The sequence below is a fragment of the Seriola dumerili genome, unplaced genomic scaffold (assembly GCF_002260705.1).
Source record: "Seriola dumerili isolate Sdu_G_001 unplaced genomic scaffold, Sdu_1.0 BDQW01000091.1, whole genome shotgun sequence".
NCBI classification, from domain to species: domain Eukaryota; kingdom Metazoa; phylum Chordata; class Actinopteri; order Carangiformes; family Carangidae; genus Seriola; species Seriola dumerili.
Window position 1 is genome coordinate 3234294 of NW_019174346.1, and position 15882 is coordinate 3250175.

A 15882-nucleotide genomic window follows, 5' to 3' on the forward strand; every position below is an offset into this window, starting at 1 on the left:
TCACTCTCTTGTCGTTCATCCTCGCTCGTGTTGCACAGAGACAAAGGGTGATACTGCGAAGAAAGTGACAGAGAGAGAAAAAGGTTACGAGAGGAAAATAGGCAAATAACAGAAATTTAAAACAACACAGATGTTTCCGCTGGGATCGTTTTTCTGGTGTGGAGATTGAGAGGAACACAATTTTTTTTTGTTCTCTTTTTGCAATGCCCACTGCGCTGAGTTGTAGGTTTGCAGCGTTCATCAGCGCATCCACAGCTCCTTCACCTCATCACAGACGCATCACTTTGTTGTTCTTTGAAATTATGAACTGGTCTGAAAATACTGTCTTCAGAAGAAAACAAACATATGTGTCTGATTCATGTATCATTTTAAAATATTGATGATTTTTTACAGTGACAATGACTTTCACAAAACATTATGAAAAGTTACATTAAACTTTGTTGTTAAATGGTAAAAAACCAAACCAGCTGACCACAGTGATGGATCCTAAAGAATCAGTGCAGAGGGTGACATGCTTGAATGGGCTTTGGTGGAGACTTGCTAAAGTCTTTATTCAATATTGTTTATTTAGGTTTTGATTTTTGATTAGACTAGTTAAAGGGAGTTTTTGTAAGTTTTCTTTGTGGTTTCTTGTTGGAGCGGTTTGTGGTGATTGCCACTTGACGAAAGCTTCAGCCATCATTCCGTTTAAAGACCTGAGGTTATAATACGTCCTCTGAGCAGCACTACATCTTCAGGGCAGAATAGAGGCTACAGTGAGTCGCTATCGGAAATGTAGCATGCTAACTTCAGTAGAAGAATAGATGATAGAGGCACTGAAGTGCCGAATGCTGCAGTACCTCTAATGACCACTAGAGTCTGGCTCCAACAGTGAGTCAGTCCCCATAGACTCCCATGTTAAAATGTCCAACTTTACAGCCGAAACAACCATGTTTACAGCTTGGTACAAAAAATGTTTTGGTCTCTAGAGCTAATTTCCTCCTTCATGACACCTGTTTATATAACTCACCTGTTTACATTTTATTAAGGACTAAAATTACGGAGGATTGAGGGCATGGCCTCTTTGAGTGACAGGTGGGTGAGTTCATGCTTGCAACAACCCTGCATGCACTGAAGTCTCGGCTTCACACATGCCCCTCCTCTTTGCCCCTTTTTTGGGAGTTAGGGGTGGAGTCAGACACTGCCAAGATGGTGATGGTTGAGCAGCTCACTCTGAGCTTCAGAACCGTTCTTCAGAAACCTGTGGGTGACGTCACAAAGGCTGCGTCCATCTTTATTTACAGTCAATGGAGTTAACATTGGGGTTGCTTTCCACCACTGAAAACTCTTGGCAAGTAAAGGAATGAAGTTTGATGCTGACAAGTAAATGCTGGTAAGTAAACAGCTGTTAATGCTAACGTTAGCTATGTAGCAATAGTAAAACTTAAAGGAAGAAAAGATTTTTAAAACAATTAATGTAGAAAAGAATAATGATATCCGCCTCTGGTGAAGAGAGATAGAGGTGCGTTAAAAACAAACCACAGCTGCAAACCAGTGACACATATGAGGCAGATATCACTGACACCTTTTCAAGTCTTACAGTATATCCCATACATGTATCCATATGTACCAAAGACAACTGCCAAAAAAAAGACTGAACCCAAGAACCAAAACAATGTTCGAGACAACCTCTTAAACGACAGTCTAGACAGAGAATCCAAAGTTGGTTTTCACACCATTAGAGAACAACAGTTGACTTGAATGAAGCTTTTATGTGTTAAATTAAGGCGTTTCCTTCCCAGTTAAAATCAAGAGGAAAAACTTTGGCACCCAACAAAATCAATTACATGGATGGCGATGTTCACTCCCACTCAAAGCCTTGAGGACTGAAAGAATGAGAGATAGTCTTTGTTGGAACATTTGATCCCCTCTGAAAGGGAGGAAATTCGTAGCTGCTGAAAGGCTGCATTTAAGAGCTCAAGGGATAGCAGCGGTGTTTCCAAGTTACAGACAAGCTGTCACGGGTACGAGGGGTTGCACGGCAGTCAAGGAGGGAGCACACCACTCCTAATACACCCCTGTGCATCACTGATTTGCTCACATAACATCAGTGAGAGCACCCACCACTACAGTGCTCCTAAATCAGTCCTTGTTTCAGCTCGGAGATTACCCTGCAGCACCCAGTCTCTGTGCTCACCCACACGCCAGCAGAGCGGTCCCACCCTGCCCTGCCCTGCACAGGCCCGTCCTGGCCTGGTTCTGCCCCGGTGGGCCTCTTCATGTGGCTGTGGGCTGAGTTCATGGGGCTCCCCCTCATCTCACCCAGCGGAAATCCCTAAATTAAAAAGACCCAAGGGTGACATCAACAGCTGGCACCCCGGTCCTGGGGAATTGACGTAATGTGCTGCAAAGGGCTGGTGCATGTCTGTCAGACGGAGAGAGAGGAGAGGAGAGGAGAGAGGAGAGACTTGGGGGAGTGTGGTGGGGAGGGAGATAAAAGCTAACTAGAGGTGCGTGGTCAGTGGGAGTGGAGCACCTGGTGCAGAGCGACTGTGTGTTGCAGGAAATTCACATACTACACGTAATAAAAACAAGAGCAATGATGAATCTCATAGAGAAACCTTTTACTGTCATAATAACCATTAAACTATCGGCTGCACTGACTGCACTGTACCACCTTAAAGCTAGGTAGTACTAGTTAGCACTCAAAGGGGGGAAGTCAAGATAGTTCACTAAAAGTAATGGATGAAACAGCTGAAATAATAAAACTACAACAAACATCTGTCAACATGTGCAATTCAGTTGTAAGAACAAATATTAGAATATCGGCTTTCATGTAGTTTCACTGGATGTCAGCTCTGAAGTCCATGGACATGAACACATTTGGAACATGACAGGTGGCGTCGAAGGAGGTGTGCATAAGCTCACGATTGACAAAACCCCCCGGGAACCATTGCTATGGAGTATTAAGGACAGGGTCACATGACCTCAGCGGGTGAAACCTTGGAAACGTATCCGAACCACCTCACTCCAGCTGAAGGTGGAGGTGCCCTGAGTGTTTCTAGGCTCTGGCGTGTCTGCTGAACGGCAGCAGGACAACATGAACCCCTGGCCTGGGCTGCATGCTGCGCTGCCAGCTGCCTCTTCCAGTCAGCATTTACTAGGCACAAATTAGAGGCCTACAGTTGAACTTGGCTTTAACAAAGAAAAAAAAAAAAAAAAAATCCTTTAATGACACTATTTCATAGATGCCATGACCTCTGCTCTTTTTTGCTATCGGTTTGTGGGAAATGTGTCGAAAGAGCGACGTTCAGTCAGAAGAATCAGGTTCTACAGTGAAATGATGATGTGTGTTTAAGTCTTTAGGCCGACCTGATTGTGTTTGGATCTTGCTGTGATATTAAACATGTCGATGCATGGGACTGTGCAATCATATCTAATAAAGCAGATAATAATCCCAAAGCTGAGCCAGGAGGCTCAGGAGGAGCGGCTGCTTTTAGCTTCCTCTGTCTCTCTGAGGCTCTGAGGGCAACCACCTCCATGGTCACGGCGTCTATGTTTTGCATCGTTGACAAGACTAAGCATTATCTTCTATTTTAGATATGCCCACACCACTTACATTCAGATGGCTGTGAACACTCTCCATGTGCCACCATTGGTGCCATCTACCACTTAGGAACACGCTGCCGCTGGACTATAAATGGCAACCAGGACAGACTGAAACGTCTTCATTTGGTTTTTGTATGGCCCTGAGAAAAAGGGGCCTGGGAAACCAAATCACTGAGTCTCCATTTCACAGGGACTAGAAACCACAGGGCACGCAAACAGTTCCCCACAGACTGTTAACAATGCTCACTCCTCCGTTCCGCCTCCTCCTCCTCATCTGTCTAGATCTGTTGCAAAACGGACGGGGACATGTCCCTCGGTTTCTTTGTAGCCACGATTAAAGGCATTCCTTTCCAGCTCAATCAAAGACTACCCCAAAAATATTCCAAGGCAAGAATCTAACAGCCTCAAAAACAAATACATGGACAGAAAAAGGGGAAAATAAATAGTAGCTGCGGTGAGAAGTCAATAATATTTTTTTTCCCTTCGCTTAGCCCTGCAGATCTTCTTTTTTCATCTGCCAATAATCAGCAAGAGAGTTTTCTAGTTCATCTGCTGCCAGCAGGGAACCAGGCCCAGGCAGTTATGTCAGTGTGTGTTAGAGGGGGGAAGCAAAAAGAGCTTGCACCTCTCATCAAGCTCCACCACTCAATTACCAGCCGCTCAGGTCAGGAGGCTTCTGAAGAGCTATTGGCTGAAACGCTACATGCAACATTATCAGAATGGAGCAGACTGGTTTAGTAGGAGATGAAAGAAATACATCAGTCTGCGATTATTCTATCACATATTATAAATCAAGACTGAGAGTGACGAGGGCAAAAGGTTTTTTTTAATGGATCTCTGCCCGAGGCCTGGAAAGCCTGCCAGGTTAGTGCGTATCAGGGAGGAACTGAATCAACTCTGCCACATGCAAGCTTGCAGACATACACACACACACACACACACACACACACACTCACACACACACACACACACACACACACACACATACACACACATTTTTATTTTAAGTCGACTTGTCCTGACTCCTTTATTCAGTACTGTAAAATTCAACAATGTAAAATAATTGTCTGTTTTGATTCTCACAGGTTCAGATTGAACCAAACTCGTAAACCAACAGTAGTTTTGTCTGAGAAGCGATAAATCAAAGCTTTTTCTTACTCAGTTTGGCAAAAGATTCTTACAACGAGGGCAAATTTTTTTTTAGAAGCACGGGAAAAGTGGTTGCCAAAAGGAGCAACAAGACCGCAAGTAATAGTTGAAAGAGATTGGTATCTGGTTGCCCGGGTTACTGGGCAACACTCACTGAAGATCCCTGCTAAGATTTGTATGTAATTGTTGCGGGATGAGCCTGAGGTGACAGGACGGGCTGAGCTACTGACCCTCTGCACACATCAGAGTCTGTCGACCAACCATCAGCGTGTGAGGGTTTGTGTAAGAATGTGGGTTCATGAGCGAGAGCACAGCTATGTATTGTTGCTGGAGGCACTTGAGCATGTGCTTGCATGTGGACATAGTGTATGTGTGCATGAGCACGCGCCCGCTGATCCACTGGTGCAGAAAGTCCCTCTGTGGTCCTGCAGAGCACGAGAGTCTCTAAATCTCAGTGGTAACTTTGGGGGGTGGGGCGGGGGTGAATATCACATCCGTCCTTGGACCAATATTCAAGCGACGCTGGCTTGGACGCACACACTGTGGTCCAGCTCTCGGTGCCACAGATGACACAGATACACACTCCTCAATCAAACAGGCGTGTATCTCCTGACCCCGCACTAAGTAGATTTACATGAAAGGCTGCTATAGTGATGCTGGATTGCCTGGTGCCAGGGGAGCGGAGCAGAGGGTCTTTCTCTGTTGGAGCATCTGGAAAAGTGGGCTCAGAGGCCCTCGCCTCGTCTCTCTTTGCAAATGCAAACGAACAGGACGCATTACTGCTTTGGTCCTGTCAAAACAAAAGGCGTGTCATCTTTCCCCTCGCTTTATTGACAGTGTCAGCCCCATATCCAGTAACGGTTACCACAGAGAATGACTTGGGGAAACGTGATCCCATAATGAGGCCCAAATAATTACCACCAGCCCCAAATTTGCCTGGGCGCTTTCTTTAAGTAGGAGTGCCCCCCCCCCGAATCCTGGCGGAGTCGGTCTGTCTCTCTGTTCTATAAAAGGGATTAGACAGAGAAGAAAGAACCTGAAGAGGAGTTGGTCTTAAAGAGAGGGATACGAGGAGTGAGCTGAGTGCTTGGAATACCAAATGAGGAAATGAATGTTACTTTTTTTTTGATATTTCTGCAGAACATATCTCTGATGCACGGCAACTCACACTTTCTCAAATCCATCTTTTTGCTCATTTTTCTTTGCCTCCCTCACCAGCCACTCCCACCTGTTTCAAAATGACTGTTTGATCACACATTAGCACGGAAGTTAGACTGGGATGAACTTCAGGGACGAAGGCTCCAAGCTGGGTTCAATCACACCTGTGGTTTGATCGGTGCAGCAGGTTTTGTGTCATTGACAGAACTGGATTTCAGAGGTCATGTGGGTACGTTATACTGCCCTGTGTGAAACACTGAATACTTAACTTGACTCTTAAAGTTATGTTTGTTTCTATTCTCTATTCAGCAAACACAAGTTGCAGAAACTGTCAAACAGGATTTGGTTTTAGATCCAAAGGATGAAAGCACCACTGACCTGCATTTAAATTCTCAGGCCCAAAGTCTGACAACACAGAGGCAAACAGAGAAAACATTAGGAAGATGAGCAAATTAAAAACTTACATTATTGCAAAGGTTTACTAAACAAATTTTCCTGCCTGATTTACACCTAATTCCTCCAACATCCCGCACTGACACTGGTAAGTTTTTAATATTAGCATGGCTGCTACAGTAAATCCTCACACAACGACCTCTCTCTCTGTACTAGCTGCTATGGGATCACCATGGAAACAGTTTAAAGATGGAACCCTGTGTCCTCTGCACATTCCCAGCGCAGGTTCTGTGGTCTTACTAACACAAACGCACACGCTTATGCGTATACACGCACACACCTAAACATACACACAATCAACAACTAGGGCCACTCCATCAGCCTCAGGCCAGCGCTGTGCTATACATTTCAAAGCCCTGAGTTAAACATAAACACAGCACTTCCCTGTCATAACAAGTCAGTGGTTTGGTAACCCAGCAGTTTGTTAGTATTGCAGTGATCCTTCTTCCCCGTAGACACGGGGGCCACATCCACACGTCCTCCAGGCTTCCTCCGGCCCGTCCCTGGCCTGCAGGACGACTCTCCGACTCTCTCAGGTTCCACAACATCAGTCAGGAAAAAACCCTCCCACACATTTTTACACGTCAATCATTTAAGGTTGGGAACTGAAGGTCAGTGACATGGACAGAGATTAGCCAGGGGAATGAGGAAGGGTGTTCACAGAAGGGAAGAAATTATAGGAGAAGGAGTGACAGAGAAAGAGACAAAAAGGAAATGTGATGTGAAGAACCAGAGGGGACAAGCTGCGTGTCACACGCTCATATCTGCTCTAAGTACATGCTGAGTTTTTATTGACTTTTTTCAGGACTCTTTTGAAGTCCACGATCTTTATGACTGCCACATTTTAAATAGCATTTATAATATCTCTAAACTTCTTTATATTAGTAATCTAAGACTCTCAAATTAACTGTCATGATCAAGCAGAGTTAGCATTAGCCAAAGGTTATTCATCCATCGGCTGTGGTTTGTTTATGGCTGGTTGTTTACCTTGCTACATAAACATTATAATTTAGAACTATCATTTCATATTAGTGATATATTTCATTGTGTTGCTGTTGTTCTTAATTCATTTTAAATAATCAAATAATCATTTTACCTGCTTTATGAAAGCACACAAAGCACAGAGGCAGTTCTTGTTCTTCACTGGACATTAGTGCTTTGAGCTAAATGCTAACGTCATCATGCTAACATACTCCTAATGATGTCCAGGGTAACGTTTGCTAATCAGCACACACTGATGGGACTCTCATTAGTTTGGTCATAAAGCAAAGTATTGTACAAAGTATTGGATTGACCTGATGGTGGCGCTAGAGGGAAAGTCGGTACAAAATCCGACCCATAGCTGCTGGAACATTTCAGTCCAGACCAAAGTGGTGGAGCGACAGACCGTCCCCGGACCCACGCTGCTACCGTGGCTAAAAACACATGTGACCTAGCCCAGTGAGCTAAGGCTTATCTAAACATATGTAAACTGATGCTGTAGCTCTTCAAAATAAAACTACTGTATAACACGGAAAAGTGGCGCTCTGCTCAGACAGAGGAGAGTTTCACGGTGGTTTCCTTTAACGAGAGACAGGTGCCTTTTTTTACACGCTTGCACGTAAAATAAAAAGAACTGCAGGCTGCTGGGGGTGTTTCAAACGCCCCTCTTTATTTGGAAATGCAATCCCATGTTCCCCCCCTCAAACACATCTCCTTCTGTGGCCTTTGCAGTTCTTAAAAAGAGGGGTCAGACCTTATTATGACATATGAGAGGCAGCCATGCTTCTCTTTTCCCTCTTCCTGCAGCTCTCCCAACTGTTCTTCCAGTCATTCATGAAGCTTACAAACCAAAACACAGCTCATGGTCTGAACATGAATGCCATCATACATACAGTGACATATGCAGCCGGTGAGCTCATGACGCCCTGTGTGAGAAGAGGAACAGCCTGATGTGGATGTTTAACTGTACAACTGCCATTTCAAATCAATAAATGAATAAAGAGCTTTATTTCTTTCTCCAATATATCCTCACATGTTGATATATTTTACTCCTATTGCTTCCTAACAATGTTAATTCATCTAACCACGTTGAGTTATTTTAAGTGGAGGGTACTGTTATTAATAGGCACATAACAAAATGCTGTGTAATGATTCAGATTATATTTGAAATATAAACTCTGGCATGAGGCCTGATGTAATAGATCACAGATTAGATGTTGTTTCTCATCTTGTCTACAGGTTGGCAGCAGGTGTGTTTCACCTGTCAGCCGCTGAACACAATTCAAATGAAATAACTCTACACGTCTGCAGAGGAATATAAAGCTCTGTTATTGAATCGGGGTTATAGTTTACGCCATAAATCATTTTCCTGAAATGCCCCTCGGAGGCATCCCCATCCTCCCATCCGCACAGAACAAATGACAGACGAAAATGACTTAATCCACCGACTTCCTCTTTCCTCACCCTTGATTCTTTTAACATCTGTCCCAGGCATGTGCACTTGCTATACACTGCAAAGGATTTCCATACCAACAAGTCATGGAGTTGCATGTTCATCCTTAAATCTTGTTTTCCTGGGAGCAGGACCTCCGCCATAAAATAAATCAGATTAACTCAACTTGTGTTTTAAAAAATAAACACCCAGAGTCACCCATAAATTTTAAGATATTAAGAGGAATAAGGGATTTTAAAGTTCAAAACTAGATGAAAACACTCTCTCAGATGCGTATTAGAGTACCTGCTATACTTCCACGGAAGATCTCTAATTTAATCCAGAGGAGGATCCCGTGGAAAGGATAAAACGTGTTTCTCCACCATCTCACAGGGAATCCCATAATCACCTGTGGCCGATGTCGGAGAAACGCAGTCATAAAGGCAAAGAGCGAGTAAATACAACAGCTAAATTAAGGGCTTTTCTATGTTATTTTTACTCTTTGTAGTTTATGTGACCACTTTGCCCAGGCACATACACATGCTGCATCCTTAGCAACCCCACCAGTAAACAGTCCCAGAAACATCAGCAGAGACACTCGTCTGATGTGGCCGCTGGCTGCTTGCTACACACCTTGTAACTGGCAGCGTAATTGTTTTCTTTGTCGTTGCTGTATTTCGAGTTGGCTCTGAGGCGGGCACCGAGGGCGGCCTGTCAGGGAACGCTCCGAGAGCTTCCCAAGACAAACTCATTTCTGTCTGACATCGCTGATGTTTGTGCGTCCAGATATCTACCTGAGACCATCAGTGGATGGAGGGGGAAGGAACGAGGGAGGGGAGGCAGAATGGGTGCTATAGGATCCTTTTCCCTTCACCTCCTTTTCTCTGAAGGTGCCCTGCTGGTAGTTCTCTGCAGGCTCCGGGCCCAGATGGGTCCTGTCTTGTTTTAATGGCCAAATGGAGCGTACAGTTGTGTGTACAGAAGTATGTATGTACTATATGGGTGGAGGGAGGGGGTAAACGTTGGTGGGCATGAAGCCAGGAGCACGGAGCTCCTTGTGGAATGCCATGGAAAAATGAGACAGAGGAATGCAGACTCCACTGAGCAGTGTAAACAGGCCGGGCTGAGAGAATGCTGCCATGCCGCTTTGAAGTCGCTTCATCTCCCTATCACACACACACACACATGCGCACACGCATACACGCACGCATGCACGCACGCACGCACATGCACGACAGGCTGCTTTGCTTTGTGATTTACCAAAAAAGCAGGATTTTAAATAGTGAACACTGAGCACTGCTTTTGTCGGGGCGATGACATGAATGCGACCTCAACACACAGCATGTACAGTATGTGTGTGTTTTCTGCCCTGCTAGATGTCTGCCAGGCCTGAACACACACTATTTATTACTCAAACACAGATGCACACACTTCAACACATGAGCACATATATGCGCCCACGCACATGCCTGTGCAGTCACATACAGAACGTACACACACACACACACAAACATATACAGGAGCTCACACCTGCTCTCCCTCTGCAAGCACGACACTTCAAGGCTTCCGGCTCTGCTGACGACAGTGAATTTTTATGAGGCGAGTCCGCCTAGCTCCTCAAACTCCCTCCCTCCCTTTTCTGTCCCATCCACTCCTCGTCCTGCTTCAATATGCTCTTTCAACATCTTTGTTGAGCGTGCGGCAGTGATATCAGGCTAAGAATGCCTCCAGTGTAGACAGTAGACACACAGGCACCGGAGCCTCTACCTCAGCGTCTGAGCCAGCCGGCTGAGGAATCCACTCAAGTGGGCTGGTAAACACTGCTGCCCTCTGGAACACCACTCTCTCTAACTACCAGTGTGTGTGTGTGTGTGTGTGTGTTCAGAAAGTGAGACTGTGGACATGAACAAGTGTTATATCAAAACTACTCTCTGCTGGCGGTGCGATGGAAAAGAAAAACTGAGGGTTCAAAACAAGGGTCATGGTTAAATATGTTTTTTGTGCAGTAGGTGGAAAAAAAATACATTTCTTTTCATTGATTTTGCAAAACAAACTCACTCAAACTCACTCAAGGAAAGAAAGATGTATGCGGTTGTAATGTAATTTAATTATATGAATTCAATATTAGTCAGACTATTTATTATGTGTAAATGAATGGACATATTCATACACTGTCACGTGCAAACTGACAGGTGATGAAACATGTACTTGGGCTTTATTATCCATATTCTAAGATAAATGGGGGTTTACAATCGATAAAAAGATACTTTATTTATCCCCTAAGGGAAATTCATGTGTCCATTAGCTCATTGTTGATAATAATAATTACAAAAAAACAGTTAATAATAAATAAACAATACTGGGGTGGTTACTGGTCTTACTCCCTGCCCTGATTTTATCCAGCCAGTCTGAGGACTGAACCAGCAGCCGTCTGATCTCTGATCTTTCCGCCCCCACTGGCCCGCTGCTTCACTGTAGCTGCTGTTTTCTCCATGATATCCACTCTGTCTTTATCTGTAACCTCTTCTGTCGAAACTATATGGACCCAGAAGTTAGACTTTGAATTAGTCTCTCTCTCGTTTATTGTCTGCTCTCTCTGTCTTCTCATTTACATTTATCGTACAGATGATTGTAGCTGAACGGGCCGGGCTAACCTGACTGATTAACCCTGTTCAGCTAAGAGTCACAGACTGACAGCCACTTCACTGCCAAACTTTCTTTTCCCTTTTCCCATATGTTCCTCATGTGTCAACCTGCACACTGTAATTAAACTGTATTAGACTCTAAAGACTGTTATTATTTGTTGTACTTATCCAAAACATGCTATGAACCAAACTGAACATCCTGTACCTGGTAGGTCTGATGCGGTTATCGGCTGGAAATCTTTAATTAGGACAGTGTCACTACATGTGTCGTAACTCCCTGACTCCCCGTGCAAATCTGCGGCTCCTCCAACAGTCAGACACCTCACTCTAAATATTACTCTGTCACTTTTTCAAAAAGTCAAGTTCAAACGAATTCGAACAGACAAGTAATTCGTCCAGACAAATTTGAACGCGTGGTCTCGCTCGCTAGTGTTCTCCTCCATTTTTATTAGTTAGCTGGTGCAGTGTGAGTCCTACACTCGTCTCTCCTGGCGGCTCACTGCACTCTAATTGTTTAGATGTGTCCTGAGTGATATCTAGTCCTTACCAATGCTTTGTATCACGATGTGTTTATTTTCCTTTGTCCATAACTTGGTTTACTGATAGATCAATAGGAAGTGAATTTTAAGAATGCCCTCTGCTGGACTACAAGCTATTTCAAACAGTCCGATGCAGTTCGTGCAAATTTTAAATTCAAGTGGGTCGCTGCAGTTTGAACAGAGCCTCAGCCCTGGTAAATACAAACAGTGCTTGTCTTCAGTGACGGCTCCAGCAGCAACACACACTCAACACCACCACCATGCAACACTCAACACATCTATATACACGGTCATAAAAGTCTCTATGGTGTATATACACATAAATCACCTGTCCTACTTGGAAACAGTGTGTATACAGTACACACACAGACACTAACAAAGTAAAGTTGAGCCGTGGCTGCTGCTGCTGTCTGCCATTGGCGGCCTTTCGTTTTCACAGCGCTGTGCCACCTCAGTAGGAAAAGTCTGGAGTGTCTTTGAACATCAGCACACAGCCCTGCGGCCGATGAATGAACTCCGCGGCGTTCACCTACTGTCGTCCTGTCTGGGCGCCAGTGGAAAATAAACTATTTAGATAGAGCGACATCCAAAATATCCTCCAAACACATCCTCGAGAGAACACCATGGCTTTGCACAAATGACATTTATTTAGACATCACTCCTCATTAAAATATATTTGGCGCATAATTACAGAAGGGGAAGTGTATGTTGAGTGTATTGAGCCGGACTCAATCTGCCGCAGACAACAAAACACAAGGCGTCTTTCCACCACAGCGGCAGCACTATGGTGCAGTACTTCCTACTTTAAAGAGCGGTCTTCCGCTTTCCCCTCTGTATTCTGCGGGATGAAAGGTAGGAGAGCCCGGAACAGAGTGCGGCCTGTCATCACCGCCGCGCTGTCATATCATAGGGAAGCTTTTAAATTGGTACTTCTGCTGCCTGGCAGGGTCGGCCTTGCTGGTGTTTTCTTGTAGCCGCTAGATAAATCTCTTCAGCAGGAGCAGTCCGTCTGTGATTGAGGGGCCAGCCGACACCACAAGAAGGCACGGCTCCGCTACTGAGAGAGACCTTGGTCAGGAGGCTAAGGTACATAAAACCCCAGCAGCAGTTCATCTACCTCAGCCGTGCCTTGTATTCTCCTCCTCTTATCCTGGAAGCTCTGGGGGCCTGCAGACAAAACATTCCTGTTTTTCTGCAGATTCTTGGCAGCAACGGAGAAGGCCTCGCAAAATTTTTTTTTTCTTTTTACTATCATTGGCTGGAATTCACCGTAAACAGAGATTCGTGTTGTGTGAGAAAAGAGAAGGTATGTCCCTCACAGAAAAGTGTGCCTTCCTTACTTTGCTACTGTCTTTCAGCCTCTGGCAAATGACTAAACCAGTCTGGGGTCAGATCCAGGGAGCTCCTTAAGTCATTTCCTGCTGGAATATTTAGTTCAGTCTTATTTCATGGGGTCACTCTCTTCACTCACGAGTCCTTTCTTCTGGGTCCCATCAAAACATTATCTTTTCTGTCCCTGCCTTGTCTTCAGGCGATTTATGGCTGGCACTTCCTTGCATTGTAAACACCAGCAGGCTTTATTCGTAATTCAGGGATGCTGCAGGCACAGAGCTACAAGAGAGCGGGAAGCTGCACAGCCACACAATGTAAAGTATTTAATGACGCAGAGATTCTGCATTATTCTGGCTCCTCTATGTCACTTAATTCCAGCAAGGTAAAAAGATTAAACCAGCAGGATGTCGTTCAACCTCAACTTTCCAAAATAAGATAATTTTTCTCTTCTTTATTTTTACTTGTTATTTCGTACTGTAAAGAAATAAAGAAAGATTTATCTGGAAACTATAAAGGATAGGGCATGAAAAGAAATGATTACATGGTGATAATTGGCAACTATTTTGATAATTAATTAATTATTTGAGACAGTTATCAAGAAAGAAATCTTGATTACCTTCTCAAATGTAAGACTTTGCTGCTTTTCTTTGTTTCTTATCACAGTAAATTAAATGTTTTTGGCTTTAGTCAGACGGAACAAGACATGTCAAGGCTTCATCATTAGATTTACTAAACTGGGATTTTTCTTTACAACAACAACAAACTGATTAATCAAGAAAATAATCTGCAGTTGAATCAACTATGAAAAGAAGTAGTTGCAGCCCAGGGTCGTAGCTTCCCACTTTTGATGCAGTAACTAAAACTTTTCTTTACTTTTACTGCATAATAGTGGGTTAACATTTCAGCTGTGACCTGAAGCATGGATCAGAATTTGAATTCAGTCCAACACTGTGGTCTCAAACCAAGCATGAAGAAAAACATCTTCTGTATTGTTTCTTTGAGTCTCAGTGTTTTGTTTTCATTAAATGTCAATGGGATGAATTCAGGGAAAGTGGGACAGGTTTTGGCAAATGTCTCATTGTCCAGTTTTTTTTTTTTTTCATTTAATTACGTCCTCATCAACGTGCAACGAGTTATACCTACATAAACTGTCATCCTCTTTTGCAGAGGTGTAATTTTCTGCTTGAGTGGGACATTTAGTTTAGCATTAAAACTCATCATGCGTGTGGGAAAACTGCTAAATGTTTATTCAGATATGTATGTTTGATCCAAATCCATCCATTCATTTAGCTGATCCATAATATTCAGCTCAAGTAAATATAATGAAGTAGGTCATTATTCAGATTTTCTCCCTTTTCTCCTGAATTCCAGTTATAAAACATTTTGCTGTGACTTTACAACCTCCCTTCAATTAAAGTTTAAGGTTAAATCAATACATCCTGGTTCACTGCGAAAAAAATGTCAGAGCATGGAAGAAAATGACAATGTCATGAATCATTTTGTCCTGTATCTTTTTTCAGCTGCATTCCTCAATAATACAAAGGAATTCAAATTTCCACTGAGGCATTCTGCGGTTAGTGCCTGTGGGCAGGTCCGGGGGTCTACGACACCAACAGGACCATAGTGACAGAGACGAGGCCCATTCACCGAGACAGATCAACTCATCTTTACAATACAGACCTGGCTGTCCCCGCAACCTGATCTCGTATCCTCCCAGAGTCACTCAGCAGCCTCACATTAGACCCTTTACACTTCCTCTGCCGGGTCTCCTTCCTCTGGCCCGAGGGTGTGACAACCACGGTATCTGTGAGCCTCTGCGACGGTGTGTGTGTGTGTGTGTTTGTGTGTGCACTGGACACAAAAGAGGGTGACCTCATATGACATGAAAGGAGACATCGAGAATCCTGTCTCAACTGGAGTCAACTGGAGGGTCCACAATGCTGACACTCCTGCAGTCGCCTGTTAACTGCCACCTGAGCCAAGTTCACCCTCTGAGCCGCCTGCGGCGCAAAGAGAAGAAATCCTGTACGCTGTGTCTCCCGCATTCTGTCCGACCGATCGAAGCGTTTAAATTCAGTGCTAATTGAGGACTGCTGGAAAGAAATGTTCTCCTAAGCAGCAGGCAGGTGACAACAACAATGTGGCAATAACTTTTCATCACCTCTTCCTGCAGCGGTGGGTTTTTCTGGGGGTTGGTTTGTGGCATTTACTGCCATGTGAGGGGAGGCACTCAGTGCAAAGTGGAACCAGAATTTCCTGATCCATTTTTGTGCTGGAACCTTTGTAGACAAGCCAACAGATCTCCTCGGTCGAGTGCACACACACCTGCACCCGGCGGAAAGGAGGAGGAGAGGGGAGAGAGAAAAAAAAAGGCGATGGAGCTCGAGTGCAGACCGCAGTAAATAACCGCATAAAATTAAACTCCTGGCAGGGAAATGATAAAGACTGAGGGGAAAGCACAGCGTTCCCTCACATCGGTCCATTCAAGCTGCGCCGCTATGTGGGTGGGCTGCAAATCAGAACCAGCTTTTTACAGGCCCGTCCCTTAGAGGAGGCAGCGCTGTGTGGCAAAGGCCAGCTGCCACTCTCCCAAGCTGCATCGCAC